The following is a 10875-nucleotide window of genomic DNA, read 5'->3' as shown; positions in this document are numbered from 1 at the left end:
GAAGGGCAGAGAGAGGCTCTTAAGAGGCCAAGGAAGAAAAACAAATAGAGAATAACATACATTCACCCACGAGAGAAAGTTTTGATAAAATAGGTTGTATCTCTACACAAACACCATACAGCAACTTAAAAAATGAACTAGCTTTCCAAGATAAATAAATATCTCAACAACGTAAGCGAAAAAACAGGAAGCAGCAGCAGGATGTCCCTGCTGTAACATTTATATAACATTTAAAATCCAACAAAACCATATTTTATGGATTCATAAATATGTAGAAAAAGGAAGTTCTAGCAGTAACCACTGGGGATGCAGTTCTGTAAACATCCCTGTTATGAGTTGAATATGTCCGAAAATATCTCTATTCTACCCTCACACTTGAAGGATTTGCCCAGGTGTGTTAGTTATCTATTGCTGTGTGTTATGGGTTGAACTGCACCCTCCAAAAAGATATGTGGAAGTCCTAACGCCCAGTACCTCAGAATGTGACCTTATTTGGAAATAGGTCATTGCAGATGCAATAAGTTAAGTTAAAAGGAGGTTATAGCGTGGTAGGGTGGGCCCTTATTCCAACGTGACTGGTACCGTAAGAGGGGAAGAGACACAGGGGGAATATCACGTGAAGATGCAGGCAGAGATCGGGGTCATGCAGCTGCAAGAGAAGGAAAGCCAAGGATTGTTGGCAAACCACCAGAAGCTGGAAGAGGCAAAGATTCTCCCCTATAGGTGTCCGAGAAAGGATGGCCCTGCTGACACCTTGGCTTTGGACTTCTGGCCTCCAGAACTGAAACAATAAATTTCTGTTGTTTTTAAGCCACACAGTTTGCAGTACTTTGTTACAGCAGCCCTAAAAATCTAACACAACAATCTCAGGACTCTTACCTAGAGTAAGTGACATGCTTCTAGGCTATCAGGCCCCATTAGGTAGAGGTAGGCAACTCCATCTTTTAGTCAAGGGCAGTCTGCTCTTCTGCCCTGGTATGGTTCAGGGCCCAGATATGCAGACATAGTGTGGTCCAGGAGCCCACCTCTCACTGTCAGTCGGCCCTTTGAGTTCAGTTTGGCTCTGGTGCTGCCCATCTCCCCTGCCACCCCCAGGTCACGCAGCTCAATCACTTGCTCACTGCTATGGCTTTCTATACACTTTTTAGGAAAGCCTCTCCATTTCTGATTGATGAAATTTTTATCTCTAGCTTTCATAGTAGGCTCTGTGTTTATAAAATATGTTTATATGTTGCTATCATTTATGTGTTTGGACTGGAATGGAGAAAGATTTTGCTTATATTCAATCAGTGATATTGAACTGGATGAATTGCCATAGTCTCTTTAGATGCAGATTTATTTTCTGTTTCTCATGATTCTGAGTCAAATTGCTTACTAAAGAGCCCATTGAATTCATGAATACTATAAATGAAGTGCCAAAGTACTTAGGGGAATGAGCTACCCAGTGTATTCAAAGGATAATCCTGGAAAATTCCCAGGATCAGATGCCTGTGGGTTTCATTTATTTGTCTGCTTCTTCAGAAACAGAGACGCTGTATGACATTTTGGGGAAAACAGGAGAAGAAAGAAGAAGCCTGGATTCTAGCTCTGGCTTAAATTGTATCTAATAAACGTTTATTGAAATCTGCCATGTACAGTGCAATGTATTAAGCTCTGGATTATGCAGTGTGAGGGTGGAGAGAATGGAGGACCAAGAAGAATATACATCCAAACTCTGTGGACCACTCTCACTGACCTCACATTGTGCCACGCTTCTCAGTGCACTCCAGCCTCACTGGCCACAGTCTCTTCCTTGTACTCATCCAGCTTCATCCCATTTTGGGGCTTTGGGTTGAAAGGACCCTCTCTCTTATTCTCTGTAGCTACCCAGGTCACTTGTAACGTCATCTATTGTTATCCTCTGCTCAGCACACGTCACTATCCATCTGTCTTGATTGTTTATTTACTCTCTATATTTTGTTCATCTTTCTGTCTTCTCTATCTGGTTTCACTCTCTTGGGCCTGATTTTGGACAAACGCAAGATTGGGATTAAAATCTTGTCTCATATTCTCTTTCTTTTGGATACTATTACAGTCCAATAATAGTAAGAGAAGGAATATGCTGGAAAGGAGCACTTTCTCCATTTGAAAAAGAGATTGTGGATTCAGATGTCAATGACTACCTGATGTTTTCCTCTAGATTCAATAAGTAGGGAGATGGCTTTGGATTATTTGCCCTGAGGTGTGGTTGAGAATTTTATAGTTGTATGTTGGATATTGTTGGGTCAACTCCTAGGTGGTGTGTGTGCTGTGGCATATCTTTGGTCAGCAGAAGAATCTCTCTCTTCAAGTTTCACCTTTCAGGGAAGCTTGAACCCTCTTTTCAAAACGAGGTACAAGATCACAACCAGGATATAGACATTGATACAACCCACCAATCTTGTTTAGACTTAATCCAGTTTTGCTTTTACTCGTTTGTGTCTGTGTGTATTTGGTTCTGTGCAGTTTTGTCACATGTGTAGGTTCGTGCACTCCCCACCACAGACAAGCTACTGATCAGTCCCATCCATACAAGGATCCCGTGTTGCCTTTTATAACTACACCCACCTCCCATTCACCCATTCTTAATCTCTGGCAATAACTGATCTATTCTCCATTTCTAAAGTTCTGTCATTTAAAAATGTTACTAAATGGAATCATATTGCATATACCCTTCGAGATTGGCATTTTTTACTTAGTATAATTCCATGGGGATTCTTTCTAGCTATTGCCTATATCAATAGTTTGTTCCTTTTTATTGCTGAGTAGTATTCCATAATATCGATGTACAACAGTGTGTGTAACCCTTCACCTATTTTAGGACCTCTGGGTTGTTTCCAGTTTTTGACTATTACGAATAAAGCTGCCATGAATATTCATGTACAGGTTTTTGTGCGAACGTTGTTTTCATTTTTCTGGTAAATGCCTAGGAATGCAATTAATTGCTGGGTTTTATGTTATTGCATGTTTAGTTTTATAAGACTCTGACATGCTCTTTTCTAGAGTGGCTCTACCATTTTACCTTTTTATCAGCAATTTATGCGTGATCCAGTTTCTCTGCATCCTGGCCAGCATTTGGTGTTTGATATTGTCACTATTTTTTATCTTAGGAATTCTGAAGATGTGTAGTGATAGCTCGTTGTTGTTTTCATTTACATTTCCCTAATGGTTAATGATGTTGAACAGATTTTCATGTGACTATTGGCCATCTGTATATCCTTTTGTGTGAGATGTCTGTTCATGTCTTTTGCCCGTTTTCTAATTGCATTGTTCGTTTTCTTCCTGTTGAGTTTTGAAAGATCTTTATATATTCTACAGCTGATCCTTTTATCGAATATGTACTTTGCAAATATTTTCTTCTAAACTTGTCTTTCATCCTCTTCACATGGATTTTCCCAGAGCAAAAGATTTTAGTTTGATGAAGCCCAAATTATCAATTTTTAGTTTTAGAGATCACGCTTTGGAAACCAAGTTTAAGCACTCCACTTAGCCCTAAATCCAAAAAATTTTCTTTTTTTCTTTCCCTAAAACTAATACTGCACTCTTCGGATTAATACAGCAATATAGTAAGGTTTGATATTGGGTAGAGTGATTCCTCCTGCTTTTTAGTTCTTTGTTAAGATTGTTTTAGCTATCCTAAGGCCTGTGCATTTTCATATTAATTTTAGAATAAGCTTGTCTATATCTACCAAAATTCTATTGGGATTTTATAGGAACTGCATTAAACCTATAGATAAATTTTGGAAAAACTGATATTTTAACTATGTTGAATCTTCCAATCCACAAATATATCTCCCTATTTATCTAGGTATACTTTGATTTTTGTATCAGCATTTTGTAATATTCAGCACATAAACATGATACATATTTTGATAAATATCTATCAAAGTATTTCATTTTCTTTGGAGCAATTGTAAATGGTATTATGTCTTTCAGTTTCACCACGTCCCTTATTAATATACAGAAATACAATTGATATTTTTGTGTTGATCTTGTATCCTGTGAATGAACTTAACTCATTTATTAGTTCTAGGGCATTTTTTTAAAGATTCTTTGGGATTTTCTACGTAGACAATCATGTCATCTGCAAATAGGGGAAGTTTTATTTTATCCTTCAAATCTGTATGACTCTTGTTTCTTTTTCTTCCCTTCTTACAATGCTAGAAATTCCAGTACCACGTTGAATAAAGTATTTGCCTTGTTCCCTATATCAGAGGGAAAGCATTCAGTCTTTCTCGTTTAGTACGAAGGTAGCTGTAGGTTTTTTAGATGTTACCAAGCTGAGGAAGTTTCTCTGCAGAGAGTTTTTATCATGACTGAGTGTTGGATTTTATCAAATGCTTTTTCTCAGTTAGTATGATCATATGCTTTTGTTCTTCAGCTTGTTGGTATCTGGTGTATAACACTGATTTTCAAATGTTGAACCAGGCTTGCATACATGGAAATAATCTCACTTGGTTATGTGCATTATTCCTTTTTACTTTGTTGGATTCAGTTTGCTAATATTTTCTCGAGGATTTTTATGTAAAATTCATGATATATATATTGGTCTGTAGTTTTCTTTTTTTTGTACTATCTTTCACCAGTTTTGGTAACAGGTTTATATTGGCCTTATAAAATGAGTTTGAAGGTGCTCTCTCCTTTTCTAGTTTCTGGAAGAGATTGTGTAAAATTGATATCAATTCTTTAAATGCCTGATAGACTTCTCCAGTAAAATCATCTGGGCCTAGAGATTTTTTTTTTTTTTTGGAGATTTTAATTATAAATTCAATTTCTTTAATAGTTATAGGATTATTCAGTGTATCTATGTCATCTTGTTTGAGTTTTAAGTTTGTGGTTTTTCAGGAATTGGTCCATTTTTTTCTAAATTGTCCAGTTTATGAGAATACATTTTTTATAGTATTTATATTATATTTTATAGTATTTTATTATCTTTTTAATGGCTGCAGTATCTGTAATGATGTCCTCTGTTACAATCCTGAAACTGGTGATTTTGTATTCTCCTTATACATTTTGTCTGTCTTTCCAGACGTTTATCAATTTTATTGATTTTTCTTAGAATCAGATTTTTCTTTCATTGATATTCTCTATTGTTCTCCTATTTTCATTGCCATTAATTTCTGCTCTTATCTTTATTTCCTTTATTCTGCTTGCTTTTGGTTTATTTTCTTCTTCCTTGTCTATTTTCTTGAGGTAGGAACTTAGATAATTGATTTGAGATCCTATCTCATTTCAAATGTAAGCATTTAATGCTATAAATTTCCCTCTCAGCACTGCTTTAGCTGAATCTCACATATTTTAATATGTTGTTTTTCATTTCCTTTCTGGTCTGTTTTTAAAATTTCCTTCGATACTTTGTCTTGTGAATTTTTTAGAAGTGTATAACAATTTCCACATGTTTAAAGATTTTCCTTTTGCCTTTTTGTTATTGAATTCTATAGAAATCTTTTAAATTTGTTTTATGGCCCAAGATGTAATCTATCTTGGTGAATGTTTCACAGGTGCTGGAATAAAGTGTATTCAGCTGCTGCTGGGTAGAGTTTTCTATATTTTTCAATTCGATCCTGTTGGTTGATTGTGTTGTTCAGCTCTTCTATAACTTTGCTGAGTTTTTGTCTACTAGTTCTATCAGTTACTTTTGGGGGTGGGTGTTGAAGTTCCCAACTGTAATTGTGGACTTGTCTATTTCTCCTTTCACCTCTATCAGTTTTTGCTTTATGCATTTTGAGGCTCTGTGATTTGGTGTGCACACATTTAACACCATTATGTCTTCCTTATGAATCGATCCTTTTATCATTATGTAATGTCCCTGTATGTAGTAATTTTATTTGCTCAGAAGTCTACTTAATTAGATGTTAATTGCAGTTACTCATTATTTTCTAAATGGAATGTTTGCATGATATATCTTTTTCAATCTTTTTATTCTCAACCTACCTGTTTCATTGAATATCAAGTCTTTCTTTAATATAGTATATAACTGAGTCATGCTTTTTTAAAAAACCCAATATGTCAATCTATGTTTTTATTGGCATATTTAGACCCTTGAAAGTAATTATTGATATGTTAGCACTTAAGTCTGTCATTATTTGTTTTCTGTTTATTTTCTCTGGTTCTTATTCCTGTTTCTCTTTCTGTACTTTCCTGTGGTTTATGTGACCACGTTTTAGGATTCCATCTTGATTCATTTATAGGGTTTTTGAGCATATATCTTGGTATAGTTTTCTCAGTGGTGTCTCTGGTCATGACAATACACATATGTGATTTATTACAATCTAGTGTATCATTATTTTACTACTTTGAGTATAGTATGGGAACCCTACTTCTATTTAGGTCCCTTTTTCTTTCCGATTGGTTATAATTCTTGTTTCAATCATCAAAAATGATTTATAAAACAAATATATGAGGAAAAGGCTGTTCCATTGTACGTATCCATAATTCTGCTCTTTCCATTGTTCTTCCTTTCTGATGCTTGAAAATTCCTTCTTTTTTCATTTCTTTTTTGTTTGAAGAACTTCCTGTAGCCATTCTTTAAGCATAGGTCTAGCAACAAAAGTAACAGAGACTAACGGCCTGCAAGCCTTCAAATATTTACTATCTGGCCCTTTACTGATAGGCGTATGACTTCTCTAGGTTTTAATTTCTTAAACTTAACAATAAGGACATTGGATTTGATAATCTCAAATATCCCTCTATCAGCTCTCATGTCGTGAGGAAAATCAACCCCTTGATTTCTTATGTGAAGGTAGATTTTTTTCCCTCAGTGACCACATTTGAGGTCAGACAATACAGAAATTGGCATTGGAAAGTAAGTAATTAACAAATACTTACTCGCTTTATCATACCAAGAATATAACATGAAGGTGGAAAGAAATCAATTTCAGTCTGCTGTCTGTGCTTCGGGTAATTAGCTTTATGGAAATGGAGTTCAGGTTCCCACTGCGGGCTGGCAAGAGCCCATATGGTTTTGCCCCTGCTGTGGAAGTCAGCATCTACCTTCACAACCTGGAAGTGTGGTGCTTCCACAGATGCTTTTCTGCACTTGTGACTAAAGTGGTTCAGACCATCCCATGGCTCACAGAACAAGCACTCCCCTTTTGAGTTCTCATTACTATTATTTCCAGAAGAATTATTTCCTAGTCATCATTTTAGGGGTACTTACTAGGTGAAATGTGTGAATTACTTTCTGAAATATGCTCTTTTGAATTGAGTCCAGGTAGGAGGGAGTAGAAAGAGACATTAACCTTGTTTTTTTCCATCTTGAGAGATGAGATCCATCTACACATATTTTTAAAACAGAAAAATACGTGGGAAAGTAAGGCAAATAGTAACCAAAGAATAAGTGTGAAAAAATAGTTATGATGCCTATTTTAGGACAACCAAAATTCATGTTTCTTTAAAAACACTTTTAAAAGGTCAAAACAGTAAAATAACAGTTATTTTACCATGGAGGTGACAAACCGGAAGCCTGCGGCCCTTATGCAACCACACCAGATACAGCCTTCTGGCAGGTTTTGTTTTGCACAGAGTTGGGCCGGAAGATTATTTTTGTCTTTGAATTTAATTGGTTGCCAACATTCAAAAATTTTAAGCGTTCACATAAAAATTTAGATTTCCACACTCTTGAGAGACGAGACACTATTGGGTCCATATTCCCATGCAGCAAAGGCTGCTGGGAAGTAAGTGTGCCATTCTCCTGGCCATCACATGGGCTTTCCAGTCCACATGGGAGCAGCCTTTTCTCTTCATTCCCTCTGGTCCCCACGTCAAACAACAGTTGTCATTTGTCATGAGTCTCATGTTGCTGTGTTTCTTATAGTAGAACTGAAGATGGCAGGGTATCTAGCATCCATTTTTCAATCAAAAGTGGGAAAATACAAGGTGGACCAGAAGGGAAATGTGTCTTCATAAAAATGGGACAGTTATTTTTTTGTAGAGATGAAAAATATTCCCAGTCGAAAATGCACAAGCTAAGGATGTCTGCTATAATAGTACAACCTGAGTGACCATTCTGAAATATACCTGGCCTACTTCCCTCACTCACAGTACCACTGGCCTTGCAGGCATTTGGGTTTGCCTCTCCTCTTTCTAAACAACAAATGGATGCCATGAAGATCTTGTTTTCTCTACTTTCCCAGATTGATTTTGTCTCAGACCAGGCAACATAGTGGGAATGCATGAACTTCACCTGTCTGTACATTCTGAGAAAGAACTCATGGGTGACTCAATTTAGATATTCTTGTTTTTCATATTCTACATCTACTTAGATTGCATTTAAGTAATGAGGGATTTTTGTTGGGGTTTTTTTTTTTCTTTTTGGCCTAAATGCTGTATATCCTCTAACTGAATCAAGACTAATAAAACTTATAATTCTAGTAAGACTATGTGAAAATGAACACAACAGTATCAGAATACATCAACACAATTTTCTGTGTTAGATTCCAGGTATTGTAGATTTCTACAATGGATGCATCATGAGAGATGGTATCTGTCATAACATTTCTCCCCCACCTCTACCCAAGCATATCTTAACATTAAAGAAAGGGCATTCAGATATTCAGTAGGGTCTTTATGTTTGTTTTGATGGTTTAGAAACTCCATCCATGGGTTTCTTTGGGGATATGATACAGTGTCTCTCTGGTGTTTGTTATCTTCCAGGTTAGCAACTCAATTCACTTTGGAGGAAGCTGGAAGTTCAGAAGTGTTATATATCTACCACATTTCCATTGATTTTTGTACAATTTATATTCCAGGAGCCAATTATAGCTGACCTAAAATAGATCCCAAGACAGAGCTTTTCCTTTTAGTTTCAGAGAGATAATATTCTAATACACTGCAAGAGTTCTGAACAAATTCAGACAATATCTCTCCCACTTCAAGGCTCCCTAAGCTGTGGGGAGATTTTATGAAATAATATTTAAGTAGAAATTATTATGGGAGGCACAGTCAGCTGTCTTCTATCTTCACTTAGAATAGTGTTGAATAAAATACCCTATTGCCCCTACATTAAAACAGAGATGTTTACTAAAACACTGAAATGATTCTAGGAAGGCTGTGGAGTTTCTGTCTATGGAAATATTTTATAAATATTCTACATATTACAACTGGGGTATGAGATGGAATATTGATTTCTGGCTATTTTGTTATGAAAAAAGACTGCTTGCTGAAGCGCATAGAAATTAAATATAAATGTACAATTGTCATTTCCTTGTGAAAGTTAGGCAAATCTCAAAGGTGGTCTTCTAAAGCTAACAGACTATCTCGTATTTCTAGTTGAGCTACAGACAGTCATTTCTCTCCTGCATTTTAACATTTATTGGTGTCTAGTAAGTTTTTCAGATGCCAGGAACCTTTCTTTATCTACACTACTTTCTGGCAACAGAGCAGATTTAAAAATGAGCAGCCGTTGATGTCTAACTTCCAAGCTTATTACCTGGAATCCAAGAGATCCTCAATAAGGTCAATATTGAATGAACACATCAGCACATCAGTGTAGAGGTAAACATGTCTCCTCTCCTTCCTTGTCCAGGCAAAAATATCTTTGTTGTTGTTGTTTCTCTGTCACTGTCAGAGATCATTTGGCTGCAATACAGCAACACATTCATGCAAAAACCTTTCCTTTCTCCAAAAACTAAATATTAGAAAAAGACTAGGCAGCTCAGACTAGATAGATAGCTAACACTTATTTTCAAAAGTACTTGGTTAAAACTCATAAATTCCCAGTTGCTTTTCTCTGGCCCACACACTTGCAACATTTCTCTAGTGATGATATACAGAAAGGGGATCTATAAAATTCAAGATCATGACAGCCATTTAAGGAATAACTGATATAGAGATAGGAGGCCTTTAACTACAAACAGTATGACCACTTTTTACGAGTTCTCCCAGGACATCTCCTGCCCAGAGGGCCACAGCTGAGTGGGACAAGGCCATGCATGGGACTACTTAGGGAGCTCCACAAGGGTATAAAGTATAACTTTCTGAATATGAGTTTTGGGAAAAACAGATTTAGAGCACCCCCTCACCATTGTCTCCTGATGAATTGGCCTCTGTGGTGCCCAAAGCAAGCATGACATTTTTATTTCCTGTTAGAGAGAAAGATGATTCCTTTCGTTCTTTGTTTGGATTTTGGAGGCCACATGGACCTCTGAGTTTTGTGGACAGTGTGAGTCACAGTGATTTTGGTGGTATGTGGGTGCAATCACGTGAGTAGAAATGAAATCAGGGTCATGCAACAAAGCAGAATCCTCCATAGGATTAACATCATGAACATTACTGGGGAAAGAAAACTTGGGTGAGTTTGTGGATTTTTTGTTAAATGCATCCATGTTTAAATGGAAATTAGTCTTCCTAGGAAAAGATAAAGCCTTTTTATCTAAATTCTTACTAATAAAAGTCACAAATGTTTCAATAATGTACACGGCAAATGGAAGTTTGAAGATACCCATAATGATAACACTTTCTGAGAAAATCAATTAATGAGGAACAATAAGAATGAAGTGCCCAATTTTCTTCATTATGCCATTGAGGAAGCAGTATGTTTAGTGGAAGAGAGTGAACTGCTCAAACAGACTCAGATTTGAACCTATCCACCAATCATTCACCTTTTCATTAGCTTCAGTTTCATCATCAGCAAAATAGGAATGATAATTATTATTTGTCAAGTTTTTTATAAGGAAGAAGTAAGGGAATGTATATTACATAAAAGGATAGTGATATATAAATACAGAAATTAAAAAAAATTTGATGTTAATCCCCCGGCCTTTTTCTATTCTACTCATCTGGATGTTCTGACATTCAATATAAGAAATAAAAATGAAAGAAATTAGTGCTTGGACATTAGTTTTACTTTTAATTGAA

Source organism: Diceros bicornis, chromosome 23 (genome assembly GCF_020826845.1).
Source record: "Diceros bicornis minor isolate mBicDic1 chromosome 23, mDicBic1.mat.cur, whole genome shotgun sequence".
Classification (NCBI taxonomy): domain Eukaryota; kingdom Metazoa; phylum Chordata; class Mammalia; order Perissodactyla; family Rhinocerotidae; genus Diceros; species Diceros bicornis.
Note: the sequence above shows the minus strand (reverse complement) of the source record.